At 38.5% G+C, this 14903-nt stretch overlaps 1 long non-coding RNA gene across 1 annotated transcript; it reads left to right on the plus strand.

The window, feature by feature from the left end:
- Positions 1–815: 815 nt before the first annotated feature.
- LOC146544872 (uncharacterized) lies at positions 816–14583 on the plus strand. The gene is made up of 3 exons (XR_014881883.1): positions 816–855; positions 14021–14213; positions 14346–14583. It is a non-coding gene; the product is annotated as an uncharacterized LOC146544872 (long non-coding RNA).
- Positions 14584–14903: the final 320 nt, after the last annotated feature.

The following is a 14903-nucleotide window of genomic DNA, read 5'->3' on the forward strand; positions in this document are numbered from 1 at the left end:
GATGAGGAATGTTAACATTACAGATACATTTATTGAAAAGTGGTGCAAGTGTAAAAATGGGTGGTGAAAGCTAATGAAACCTACTATAGAAAATTAGAAGCGGCATTCATAACCAAGACTCATGTCAGGAAATGTGGTGACATGCTCTCTTTATGAGTTAGCAGAGTTGTAAAGCAACGTGCTTCTGAACCTGGCATAGACATTTTCAGAGATAAACTGCTGCTCAGACTCTGTAAATCTGAAGATTATTTCACGAAGAGGGTCAGTAGTCCGTTCTGAGAAGATCATGGATTATTTTGTGGAATGCAGAACTTTTGCTAATACATTAAATGTAAAAAATCAAAATGAGTGGAAGGATTTTAGCAGGATTTTCACTAAACAACTGAGTGATGCATTTTAATGCGCCATAAACATGTAAGCCTCACCTCTTCTGCACTATAAGGTAACATACTGTTTTGTTTTCAGTTTACCTCCCACCCTCTAAATGTTGTTCTGTTTTCCATTACTGCATCTTGCAGTGCAACAACAGAATTGTTGAATCATATGAGAAGGGTCCAGCAGATCCTATTTGTTTCACCAAAATTCTTTCCATGTGTTCAAGCTTCCTTTTTTCTTTTGCTAATTTTTGTCATGTGCTTCATTTTAGTCCTTTCTCCCACACATTGGAAGCCAGCATCCTTCCCTTACCACTGACAGGTTTCCAGGTCCTTCAAGAAGTAACCAAAGCTTGTTGCACTTTCCACATCCTTAGAAGAATGTAATCACTGTGCATAACTAAAAGTTGCTGTTGATAAAAGGGGAGAATACAAGAACACCCAAAAAATGAACAGAAAAAGAAGACATGGATTGGAGGAGGTAATTGAATGTGATTCAAATTAGAGATAACAAATGATATGAAAAGAGAGCTAAGTGAGCAATAGACCTCTGACTAATGGTAGAGGAACATTTGATTTTAAAATGGACAACTAGACGTTAAACCATTTAGCTGAATTCCAGTGAGGGAGGGCATTGCACCTCCAAGATAAATTGATAAAATTTGTATGGGAAAGTGCAGGGCATTGTGGAATTTTGAACATGCTTTTGCAAGAGGTCCTTTGAAGTCTCTCAGCTAGAGTTCAAAGTCATGCAGGATTTCATCAGGAACTACTGTGCACTTCATTTGCTCAACAGTGCATTTTGTGCATTTATATTTGGGGGCAAGTTTCCAAACTTTTAATGCTTCTTTCCTTCCTTTGGGAAAGGCTAATTTGGGTCATTGGTCTCTAAAGAACCTTTTCCAACAACAGTCTTGATTTGTTCAAGGAAAGTAAATGGGAATTCTATTAGAAGCAAATGCATAGCAGAGACATCTACTACTGCCCTTTAGCTGCTGGAGGCTTCGCTCTTGTGTGTTTTATTCACCTCATAAAAAAAGCTTAGAACCTTGTAAAAAATATATATCACAGAAAAAAATGTGAGACTTAGCACAAATATATGCCACACACATAGGATGATCTTTTCTTTGCATGTATTCAATAAACTTTGTTTTTTCTTGTTGTTTTTCCAGCTTCCCATGTCCTCATACGTGTATTTGATTTTAGGCCTTGATACCTCTATTGTTTTTGTAGGATTCTTCTCTGTCTACCAATGTATAGCTACCCAATAAAGAAAATTGTGTGAAGATGCACTTTATTATCAGAAACAAAATATTTAAGTGTTTAGAAGGAGTAGTGCTTACATTACCCTTAAGTAAACTATAAGTGTGTGTAAAACTTAAAATGTTAGTACTTTCTGAACACTGCATTTTGGTACAGGACATTCTGCTAATCAGAATGCTGAGAATGAGAGGGCTGGAACTGAGGTCCAGCAGTGCCCCATGTAAATTTTGAAGCTAAGAAGTTTTGAAACAAATGTTTGAAAACAGTATTTGAAAATAGTCAGATCATATTCATAGTCAGGCCCCACTTTGCATTCTTTGCATTCTTCCATTGGTTCAAAGGGCTGTACTAAGAGAGGTGGAGAACTCAATGTGCCTCCTCATGGCCAGTAATCCACCAGTGCAACTAGTGTCCTCATTGCTTCTGCAGCTGCTGTTTCTTATTCACATTCACACTGGAGAAGCCAAACATTCTAAAATGTGGATGCTGAAGCATGGTCTAAATTATCTGTCTTTTGCAAGGCAGAAGTTTGCTTTTCAGCAGTCTTTAATGGCACAGAAGTTAGGCAGAGTGTTTGTACCAGCACGCTACTTATCAAGATGGTTTTCATTTGAGTACTTCTAAAAAAATCTATTTGAGATTACTTTCTTTTTTTTTTAAGATTTTGCACTTAATTTTTTTAATCTTCACTCAGATTTCCTGCAGAGGAATAATTCATCCATTAGACTCCACTATCTATTTTAATGTGCTATTAGGCATATGGGATGAATTTGGAGTACTATTTTTTTAGTATAGATGTAAACTTAGAAGGGTCAGAGAAACCCATGAAAACCCCCACGTTGACCTACTGGGTTTTACTGGCCTTTGAAAGTCACACCTATAACCCCTTCTGGGCCCAAATGTCCAGCTGCACTGAAACGTCCTATAGAAAATTGGAGTCTGAGCAACATTACCATTCTTAGCAGCATTGCCACTCTTATGCAACACTGTAGCAGCCTCTGTATATGCTTTCTTTTCACCTTCTTTTTTCTGAAAATGAATTTTTTTGTTCAGAGAAAGCTTTCAACTGAGTATTATTACTTATTGTTTTTCAGTTTTGTTGCAGCTTATTATGTGTGTATGTTTAAGGTACTGTTCTTTGGCCTTCAGCCTAGATCTGAAGAAATAGAAATGAGTGAAGGTTTCAGGAGTTTCTGTATTTTATCAGGACGTGTGGAATTCAGCTTCTACATTTAGAAATGACTACATAACAAAAAATGCATTTCTTTCTCTCCTCTTTTCTTCCTTCTCCCTCACCTGAGTGAGCACGACTGTGCGTTTTGCTAAAATGCAAGTCGATCCCAGTAAGTCTCTGACAGAAGTCGGTAAACTGGTTGTTGTTTTTTTCCAAGTGATGTTTGCTGCATTTCTTTCTAAAGCCATGATTTCAGTATGGGTGTTTTGAAACCTTTATGATGATTTGGGAGATCTGTAGAAACCTGGAGAAGTTAAAGAGACTTTACTGATGCCCTGAGCCGCATACATGCAATACAAAGTGAACACAAATAGTCCATAAAGCAGTCTGTAATACAGAAGTAGAATGCTTAAATAAAAGGCTTAAACACAAAGTGAGAAGCACTGCTTTACCACTGCTCTGTAAAGCAGAAGTAGTCTGCTTCCATAGATCTGTGTGGGGATATAGCTGGATATTGTAGTAGACGTGCTCTCAAGAGTTTTGTCCCAGCAGTGTCATTTTCATCTCATGAAAATTTCCAGACATCTGAAATTTCTCTTTATTCTGCATTGGAATGAAGTTCACCCAAGTCAATGGCTCTTTTACATTTCACGAGAAGAGACAATTACTGTTTCAAATAGAAAAACTAAGGGCTCTGAGAAGTCTTTTTTTTTCCCAAAAATGACTAGAAAGTCTTTCTGCATGTTAAAAACATTACTGTAAAAGTCTCTTTCCATGGAACATTTTAATGGAACTGTGTACCTTTATGTAGAAATATTGTCAAAAATATTCTGATCATCTATAAATGTTTCACAAACATTTTCAAACCATCTTATTCTGATTTGCACTTTCTTCTGGCTGATTCTTTCTCTAAAATACTCCTATTGTAACTGTTCCTGTGTTGATATACTCCTCTTCTCTCCTTCCACTTATGCCTTTCTTCATTGTTAGCAAGGAAGTCTGTACAGTGAAACCTGTCTCCCTCCATTTGTGGCAACTTACTTTCTATCAGATGCATACTCATGAGTCCAATTCAATTAAAATTGGCTAGTGGGTTCAGAAGTTCCTCGTCAGGATGAAACACCCACAAACACAACTTGCTTGCATACGTCTCATTTCCTTTGGAAACCAGCTAAAAACCACAAAAGTATAAATTACTGCACGTGGTGAAAGACTTTGGTGAAAGAAGCCCCATGGTCCAGTCCATGCTCTGAATTACATCAGCATCAATGCAGATGAGCTGCAGAGATGTCAGTGAGGCCGTGCCCAGGTCTCACAGTCTTAGCAGTAAAGCTGTGGTCTGGAGAGTTAAAATTATGACAAGGTTTATAAGGACTCACAGAAAAATGCTCGAGTACTTCTTCATCTTTATTGGCTGTTTGTGCTAGTCTAGTGCAATTTTTTGAAAGAGTTAATGAGAGTTATCCTTGCTGACTGTGGAAAGACTGTTATCACTTAAACAACACACTGACCAGGCTGACCAGACTTTTCTCAGTGTTGCTGTTTCTCCTAAACAGAAACAGGGAAAAGATGTTTTTAATTAAACTGAATTTTGCAACCTTCTTTAGTCAAATTGCTTTGAAATTGGTTTACATATAGGGGGGAAAAAAAAGAGTTGACAAATATCCACTGAGATTTTTTTCCTTTTCACTCTCTTCAAACTATAATTGTTTCTCTTTGGTGGTCTTAAACCAAGAAGACTCCTTCCAGAGTTCTGCTGTTCGTGCCAGATGCCTGCAGTGAAATTCAAGGGTGGTAGGAATGAGCTGCAGCCATTATATGACCACAGAAATCTCCTGATGATTCAGAAATTTCATTTAAACAATAAAAAACAGGGTACAGATAACAAAGAAAAGAACAGAAGTAAGATGCAAGTGTGTTCTCCTTTACATTTCATAGGCTACATCTGTTGTAGCTAAAGATTTCATTAGTGCAGCTGTTGTCTTGCATTGTCTACTTTATACCTAGCTCTTCCTATGAAAATGTAATATGTTAAATCTGGGCTTACCTTATTAGATACCCTGTTCTTAAGATATTTGTGTAACTAGTGGGCAATTCTGCCACTTTGTAGATGGGACTATTAACTGTGTAGAGCCTTATAGGATGTCTAGCAAAAAAGAGATGATGGTGGAAGGAAGTTACTTGAGTCAGCTGCTGTGGGAAAGAATGAATAAAATATTGGAACATTTCTTTTTATATGCTTGGCAATAAAATTGAGACCAAAGGCCAAACTAGCAGATGTTCATTCTCATTGAGATGTAGCTATTTCTTGGGGAGATCCTGAGTCACATTTTCCCCCTGCAACAACCATGCTAATCCATTGATTTCAACTGAGCAAGCATCTGACCTTGTGACTTTTCATTAGTGATGGTATGGCCACAAAATGACAAAAACTGTTCTAGAGCAGTAATCCTTCCCTGAATGTTTCTGATATATACAACTTCATCCGTTAATGCCTGTTATACCTGCTCTGTCATTTGCAAGTCAGTCAGTAATAGAAATGGGAGAAGTAGTATGAATCAGATCTATAGCTGCTGTGAGGCAGTAATTTGCAGGTGCAGGTGAACTGATGGGAACCAACTTAAGTTTCCTCTCCTTCCAGCTTTTTTCATGAACATCTACTGACATGAAAGAAGATCCTTATGTTGGGAAAGGAAAATTAGAAGACAGGAAAATCACAGAATCTTTAAACCAGTAACTGCTTGATGTTGGACAATATTTCATAGTCTCACTGAGGGAGGAAGCTCTAATAATACCAATAATGAGCTTTTCCTAAGTTAGGAGAATATGTCTGGTCTTTCCAATCTTCTTCCAGTTGTGATTCTTTTCTTTTTTTTTCCCTTCTACCAAAACCTAGCAGCCTGAATGTTTTTATCTCCCACGTCTCATCTAAGATAATATTAGGTGAGCTGCTCCTACAGTAGTGTCAGGTGTGGCAGTTAATAAAATGCTTAAGGAGTCCATCTCACCCAGGAAAGATTACTGGGCTTCAATAAAATGTAAATGATTATCTGGAGTTACTTCTTCCCAAGAATACTCACCTGATATTGTTAACAACAGAATGATTTTCCTTACCACTTTCATTTCTTTGAAGCACTGTACAAGTCAGGCCTCTGCAGCCACTGGGTAGAGCAGACAGGGATCAGAGGGAGGGAACGGTGCCTGAGAATTGTCACACTAGGATCATAGTTAAAATGACTCTACCTGACCTGCCATAAATTGGGCTTGTGTTATTACGCACTTGAGTCCTGATACTCCTGGACAAGTTCAAATGCAATTTAATTGCCTACATTGTAACGTCAGTCTCCTTGTTCCAACTGAACTGGTTGTTACCTTGTGCCTATTTGAAAACCCAAGCTGTTCACTGTTAGAAGCCTGGAAAATGTTCTGCCTGTGCAGTAAAAAATATTCTGAATCCTAACTTTGAGTTTTGTGTACTGTGATCAGGAAAGTTATCACATAATAATTCATGGAAATTATCTCCCCTCAAAGCATCTTCAAGTGACCACAGATATTTTCTATCACATTCTTTGGTACATCTTTAAAGTGTTAGTGGACTTTTATATCCCATTCCATTTGTGCCTTGGCCCTCATAAGATTTATTTTTTTTTCTGTCTTATTTTTCAGCTAATAAACAGGGTTATGAGAATAAGATTTTTAAAAATATTTGCTTTGGGGAAGTAAATTTTAATCAATCAGATGCTTTACATGTGTAACAATTGTTTAAAAACAAAAAAGGGGGTGGGGTGGGGGGGAGAATTCCACACAAAAATAATGCTAGGCTTTAGCTTATTCAAATGAAAATATCAGTAAGGTCACTCAGATGTTTGCTGAAATGAGAACACAGAGGATCAAACACTGATTCCTTTGAATATGGCTTCTTACCCAACTGGCACGACAATGATTTACTTTGATATTTACATTCTGCTGAAATGGTATCAACTGGCAGCAACGTAATTAAGGAAAAGATCAAGTGAAATTTTCTGTGGGCTTACCACAGACTGTGGAGAAAGCTTATTGTAATAGGCACAGAAACAAAAGTTTCTCTTTTCAGCTACATTAGCATAGAGCACAATGTACATCTACTGTTTTAAATGGAGTTCCTTCACATCTAACCTGTGCATCACATAAGGTTTAAATGTCTTTGAAGAACTCTTAACATTCAGACTCCTTTACCATCTCAACATATTGTCGACACGTAAAATATATTGCTTCAGGTGAAGTTGATTACCTTTGAGGCAGGTAGCCCTCTAATGGCATTATGTTCAGCATGCTTTAGGCTGACATAAAGGAAAGTGTACGGAAGTCTGTTTTCTTAATACTTATAATCCCAGTGCTAATGAAAAATTAGAGAAGTTGCCCTGAACATGGTCCTGGGCAACATGCTCCAGGTATCACTGTTTGAACAGAGGGATTAAACCAGATGGCCTCCAGAGATCCCATCCAATCTTAATCATTTTGATATTCTGTGAAGAAAAAAAAAAAAAAAAGCCTACTCAATTCATTGTTTTGTTTTTTTGTGGAAAATATTATCCTTTGGAAAAGGTGATTTTTTTTCTAAGTCAGAGCCAATTCCGAGATAAAAGTCAATTTTTAATCAATTTCTGACTTCCACACTAGATTTTGAGAAAAACTAACAATAAGTTACACTATGGGCATTGTTTAAATGAAAAAAATTTCTTTTTTCCAGAGCTAAATAACTATTAGAAATGCAATCTCCAGTTTAAACAATAGGTGCAGAAGTCAGCCTTAAATATTATGTATCCAAAAGAAATCATTTGAATGAAAATTATGGAGAACCTTTTTATTCATTCAAATCTACAAAAAAGTAAATAGAGAAATTGAAATCATGTATCAGTGTCAAGAAGTTGTATCTTACTCTCATTGTTATTCCACTTTTACAGATAGGGTGATTTAGGCAAAAAAGAAGAGACTTATTTTTATTCATAGTGTCTAAAGGAGGTAGAAATCAAGAGGTATATTGATAGAATCATAGAATTGCTTAAGTTGAAGGAGACCTTTAAAGGTCATCTTGTCCAGCTCTCCTGCAAGGAACAGGAACACCTGAACAGCTTGATCAGATTGCTCAGAGCCTGACCTTGTTTTTTTCCAGGGATGGGTCATCCACCAGCTCTCTGGGCAACCTGTTCCAGTGCTTCACTATCCTTACTGTAAAGCACTTCTTCCTTATATCCAGTCTAAATCTCCCCTCTTTTATTTTGAAACCATTTACCCTTGTCTTATCACAGCAAACCCTGCTAAAGAATCTGTCCCCTTCTTTCTTATAGGCCTCCTTTGGATAGTGAAAAGCCACTATCAGGTCTCCCTGAAGCCTTCTCTTTTCTTGGTTGGACAACCCCAGCTTCCTCAGCCTGTCCTTGCAGGGGAAGTGTTCCATCCCTTGGGTGATTTTTATGTCCCTCCTCTGGATGTGTACCAACTCTCCTATTCTAAGGACTCCACATCTGGACACAGTGCTCCACGTACTCCAGATAGGTTTATGTTATTTGTGTTTCATTCTGACAATATCAGAAGCAGTTCTACATAACTGCTCAGAGAGGAGTTTACTTGGTTGTTCACAGCTCTTAGAGCACAGACTGATTATTTTGTACATAGTTGCCCTGATGTAACGGGTGGAGAGGATGTCCAACAGCCTTGCACAGGCGTTAGCAAGTGGATTAGCAGTCTTTTAGAGATACGGGTTACTAGGAGTATCCTTTGTACTCTCTGAGCAAATGGTGACAGCAGTTAAATGGTCTTCTGATGACCTGTTGACTTTCTGTTACTTGTGTGGGGCCCAGCCAGGAGCAGTCAAAGCCCTGGTCATGTAGCTTTGACATGATTTTGGAGCCTGGCACAATGCTAAGCAGTCACGAGAAGTACCAACTAGCATCTGATGCATCTCTTTTTCTTTGCTCTAATCTGCAAGAAATTATGCTCTCTTGTTCAGGCTGGCCATATTGAACTGGTGTGACCTAACCAAGGAGATGCCCTGACAATGATTCCTGGAAAAAGATGGATCCCTAGGGAAGCTAGTTGTGTATAATGGTTTGTGACCTCTGGCTGTGGTTGAAGCTGAAATGTCATAGTGGGGTGTGGGTTTCAGAGCTCATGCTTGTGGAACAATCTACTCATGCGGTCTTGGCATAGGTTAGGGATTTAGTGTGAAAGCACCATGTTGAGATGATAACTGGCTCATGGGGAGCTATACAATGGCTGTGACAGAATCTGGATTGTCCTGAGAGAAGCCGGAGGAAGCTGGGGAGGAAATGAGAAGATTTTTCATCTGCAGACAGCGTTACTGTGCTTGATTGTGTCAGACTCTATGGGGCCTGGTGGGCTTATGCCTTCTGTGCTAGTGCAGGAAGCAGTAGCCTTGAGCCTACCTGATCAGCTGCCCCCTGCCAGCTCCTCATTGGAGTGGAGAAGGGAAGGCCAGTAGGGACTAGCAAGGAGTAGATGCAGCCTAGATCTGGATCTAGGAATGTGATGTTTGTGAAGAATAAATCTGCCAGGAAGTCTGGGATGGTTTTATATGACGGTGTAGAGAAGGCATCTATTGCAAGTTGCCTCTACAGTGAGTTCTGCTCTGGACTTTTGGCTCTGTGCCTATGACTGTGGTGGAGTTATAAAAAAAAAGAACTGAATATTTTTCTTTTAGAAATGTCCTAGAGGGATAGGCAGTGGGACAGTTCACTTTGTGGCATTAATAATGTAAAAATTCAGAGACAATTGTTGGCAGAACTGGATGCTGCCCAATACATTATTTCCAGCTGCAATGTGAGCACCAGCAATAGGATTCCTAGTTTTGTGCTGAGTGCAAGGATCACTACCCCTTAGTTCAGCGCATACATCAATAGTCATAGTGTAGAGCTTAATGGAATGGCATGACAGTTCTGAAAAGTATTTCTTCTTTATGAAAACAGTACAAAATTATGAAAGCAAAGTATCACTGAATATTTTGGCTCATGAGAGCGAGATAACAAAATCCTGAAAACAGGGAAGAAAATGGAAAGGTTTTTGCAGACCAAAAAAAAAGGGCTCTCTCAAACAGTGCTAATCTGTGCTAATCAGAATTAAAAAGTGAGCACTAATGGATGGATTTTATTGGATTACATAATGCTTGTAGATGGCAACAGCAGGTATGAGCTCACTTATGAACACTGCATAGACTTGCACTGCACTAGAGCATGGTCAAACGATCCAGATTTTGTACTTGCAAAAACTGGATGTAGGAGAAAATTCATGCTTTATACTTTTAGAGTGAAATATAATCTGAAAGAGAATAAGAGATTGCAAGTACTAAACCTTTTGCATCTGATGGGGAATAGAAAGCTATAGATACCAAGATGGTAGAGTATTTGCTCTACTGATATGTTATTACTGATATCACTACACTTACACATTTCAGAAATACCAAAAAGATGGTACTGAAGAATATATATAAAAAACTTAACATTACAATCATTTGCAGAGCCTTATATGAGTTTAGAAAGTTGTTGTGGGAATTGTGGACATTTTCCAGAGACTCACAGCGAATGTGTCACTGCTCAGCACATAAGGGCTGAAAGCCCTGACTGAAATGATGCTGAAAATGTATCTGCACTAGAGATGGAAGTAATGAGAGAGAAGACAAAGGAATTCATATCTTACCAAATCATTTTTTGTTTACTAGAGATCTGGCTGGTCTACTACATAAAAAGGTAATATGGAGTTAGGGCAAGTGAATACGTTGAAGGCTAGGAATACAACTGAACACTGAACATATTACTTGGATAGGGTAACATATGTTTTTCCTAGAATTTCAGCTTTACTAGGTCCCTTGTGTCAGCTTCTGTGGAAGGAGACGAGAAATGTCTAAAAACTTAGTGAGTAGTTTAAGCTCCCTGGTGGATTTTGACAAGAACTTGTCGTGATAAATTGAGTGGAGAGTAGAGGTAGTTGCATCACATTATGTGAGCGTTTATTAATGGATGACAAGTTAGATATGCAACTGGACACTAGATGAAGCAGGATGGGGCAATTACCAGAGAGAAAGAGAGCACCTATTTTTTATTTGGAAAAAACCCCACACCCTACAACGTTTCTACATGTCCTTCCCCTTCCCTTCCTCCACACTGCATGTGGACAGAGATCAAAACAGTTGTGAACTTTTTGCCAGCCCTGGCATTTTCCTTGGTGCAGAGCTGGACTTTTGTCTTAATCAAGCAAGTCTGTAGGACAGAACATGTGATGCCAATCTTGATGTCATCAGTTGTATGTTTATAACAACTAATGGGGAAAATGCAGCGCGCGAAACATAGAATCATAGAATAATAGAATCATAGAATGCCCTTGGTTGGAAGGGACCTCAAGGATCATCAAGCTCCAACCCTCCTGCTGCATGCAGAGCCACCAACCTCCATATCTAATACTAAACCAGGCTGCCCAGGGCCCCATCTAACCTGACCTTAAACACCTCTAGGGACAGGGCATCCACAGCCTCTCTGGGCAGCTGGTTCCAGTAAAGGCTTTAAAGGAGAGGTAAGAGAAGGAGAGGGGAGGGATAGGGAGTGGTAAAAATTTGGACCTTTCATGGGTTGGCAGCCACTATTCCAAGGCTGGCAAAATCTGGTGAGGGTGAGGCATCTTATGAAGCACTGTTCTTCTGTGGGATGAGATCATGTTTTCACAGGGTTATGTGAAGTATATTCTGCATTTTTTATGTGAAATCTCTGGCTTAAAGCTATTTAGGTCACCAAGAAGATCTAGAAAAAAAATCCAAACAGTGAAATGTGATCAGTGTCACTAGTTATGCCAGCTGCAGTGTGTGCCTTCTGAAAATGGTCTGGACGTGTAATTGAAGCACAAATGCTCAGTAGCTTTCTGCCTAGGAAAATGGCTGTTTTTAATCAAAGTATATGCACGTTTGAAATATGTAAAATTTTCAGCTTGAAAAAACTTACCCATCTTGTCACCAGCAATGGGCAGGACAGTCATTGAACAGAAATGAGATTAAATCTACTAAAAATTTCCATGTCTTCCAGATTCAAATTATGAGGGAGGGATTATCTCCGTAGTGGAGATGAAAAATAAATGATTAATGGGTGCTTTGAAATGGTTTGTTCGAGTGGCTATGAGTCCAGACCAGTTTTTGACAAGTAGGAAAGTTAGGTTCTCAGCATATGAGTGGAAGCAGAATGGAAATAATCCTTTAAAAATAGTCCTGGGACTTAGACTAAAGACTAGAAGTTGGGTTCTGTCACTAATGGCATCTCAGATTCCAGGCTGGATACCGGGAATGACCCGAATTGAAGGCTGTTAGTGATGACCACATGATAGAATAATGATAGGATTTCTTGTGAATTAAGCAGAAACAGTAGTCTCTATACTGGAGTGGTGTCCATCTGCAGGATCAAAAGCTAAGATGAAATGACATTATTTTGGGAATGTCTAAATCAAATACATCTAAAGTTACTCTGCTATATGTAGGACTCTTGGTCTAAGGACAGATGCAGCAGCAATGTTGAAGGTCTGCCCTTTGAGAGAGTTGTCTGATGTGTAAATGTAGCGGGGTGGTAGTAAGGAGAGGAATCATGCTAATGGTTGTTCTGTTATCCAGAGTATTCCAAGTAGTGCCATGCTATGTTCCTCCCATATGTACATCCTAATTTGGAAGTGGAACCTCAGCTTTCATTCATACACACGCATAGTTCTCTTTGTGGTTTGGAAAAACACAGTGGTAAGGTCCTTTCTGGGGTTCTTTGAAGGAGAATTCAAAAAAGGGAAGAACATGGATAGTTCAAATGGGATTTTTTGTGTGTGTATTTGTTGGGTACTGTTAAACGGATAAGTTGAATTGCTTCCAACAGCCTTGGAAAAGGGTTTGTCAGCAGTGGAAAGAAGAATCATTTGGAAGAGGAAGAAGGGTCTAAGAAAGGCCCTCAGCAAAGAAAAGAAGGCAGTCAGCTTGCTAAGAAAGATAGATAACTTCAGTTTGGAGAAGCTGAGTAAAGAAATCCTTTTCTCCATTTCCACTTGCATGTATTTTTCCAGACCTTTTTGTTATGCTTTGTGTAAAAAGACTATTAGCAAATTATTGAAAAAGCATGTTGTTAGCTGTAAAATAAATGCAAAAATACAAAAGCTCTGACCTGCTTGCATAGAAGTAACTTAGAATTTTTAAAGCCTGTTTGCAGAATTGAGCTTGACACAATGGAAGCTGAATAGCCACTATATGAACTACTGTAACTAGAGAAATAGGTATTGTAGAGAAGTAGGTATTGTTGTCATACCTACCAATAATGAAACTGGATTGCTCAGGAAGAAGGTTATACATATGCAGTGAGTGTACCTACCTACCTCTGTTCTTGGCCATCTGAAGCTGTCCAGCAAAGTCACACAGGTGCTTGATGGCCGTGTCCAGGAGGCCATTCCTCAAGCTGATCTCAGCCAAGGCATCTATGGTTGTTTTTATGTTTCTAACAGAACAGAGGAAGCCTTGGCACACAATGACTTATCTTTCATGGCAACCGGCCAAAAATGCTGAGCACATCACCTCAGAACTTTCATATTAAAGAAATCCTGTCAAGGTGATCTTTCTTTCCGTTTCAACTCAGTGGAATTTTCGCCACGGGTTGAGGAGCTCTGAGGAGTTTTCATGAAAAATAACTATTTAGCAGAATGAAACAGTTTAGTCAAAACCAATCTGTCCTTCCACATGCTCCAAAGAAATACTAGAGAGTTGTGGTTTCAGAGCTTTTGACTTTTTATATTACTTTTCAAATCTTAACTTGGTTGATGCATCTTTTCACGTTAGTCATTTTCATCTTTCACCTTATCACTGGACAAGAATGTTGTTAGTGTGCAGTTTTATTATCATGAGCTCTGCACAAATCAAGACTTGTGACTTTTTTAACAATACGAAAAGTATTCTTGAACACATGGAGTAAAACCACACTGAGAGTGTTTTGGCTTTGCCTTCTGTTGTTGTAAAACAGATGAATGCTATTCCTCCTGTAGCTTTGTACTTGAACAATAAATGAAGTCAGCAAGTCCATTTTAGACTGAATATGTCCCTATCAGAAAATGGAATTTAGTTAAGAGAGAAATAAATCTCTGTATATGTTTTGTAGTTGTGTCTCATGGGACCCATAGTTCCAAGACTCTCTTGTTTAATTATCTCCCCCAGGACCTGAATGACATCTGAGTTACACTGCAGAATTTGCTCTAACATTGCACTACTTTGTGAATGATGAAGTTGGGTAAAACCAGCCATTTTAGAGAGGCATATTCCACAAGATACCCAGAACTACTCACCTTCAGCCATGCCGATTATTCATTTATTCATCAAAACGGATACTGACTTCACAACAAATATTTGGGTATGATTTTTTTTTTCTTACAATTCTATGGAAATCATCCCTTTCCTGTACTATAATAAGATGGCTTACTGCTTATTTTTCAATGGCACAAATAATTCATTTTCTTCTAATTTATTATTATTTGGGTTGCAGTCACACTTATAGGTCCTAGCTGTATCTGGGATTCATTTCTCTGGACACTGTGCATCCTCTCAGGAAGAACTGAATGAAAAACCAAAGTTCAGGAACTGGACACATAGGCCTTTCACGTTTTCTCCTTGAAGAGAATTTGAAAGAGCAGGATTCAGAGTTGGAGTTGACAGAAATAAAGGAATTTGCATAATTGTCCAACTCTCTTATCTAAAATAAATTCCATTTATTTAAAAGAAAATAAACTGACTTTAATGACATTTTCATTTCTCAAATTCTCTCTCTGAAGCTGATCTTTGGTCTTTGACCAATCCATATCATTCCAACTATTCTTTGCCCTGCTGATGTCTCTCTTCAGATATCCCAAGATGGTGGATAAACAGAGTAGTCACTTAACCTTCATCACAGTAAGAGAATCCCAAAATGCTAGAAATTCTTCAGTGGAAGAAAACACCAGTATTTCTTCAAATTATCAACTGTTTTCTAATCTGAATTATGTGTGTCAGGTATGGACTGATGTTAAGAACTGAGAAATGATGCTGTAATACACCTGAAAAAGAA

This window comes from Meleagris gallopavo, chromosome 2, assembly GCF_905368555.1.
Source record: "Meleagris gallopavo chromosome 2, MGAL_WU_HG_1.1, whole genome shotgun sequence".
Taxonomy (NCBI): domain Eukaryota; kingdom Metazoa; phylum Chordata; class Aves; order Galliformes; family Phasianidae; genus Meleagris; species Meleagris gallopavo.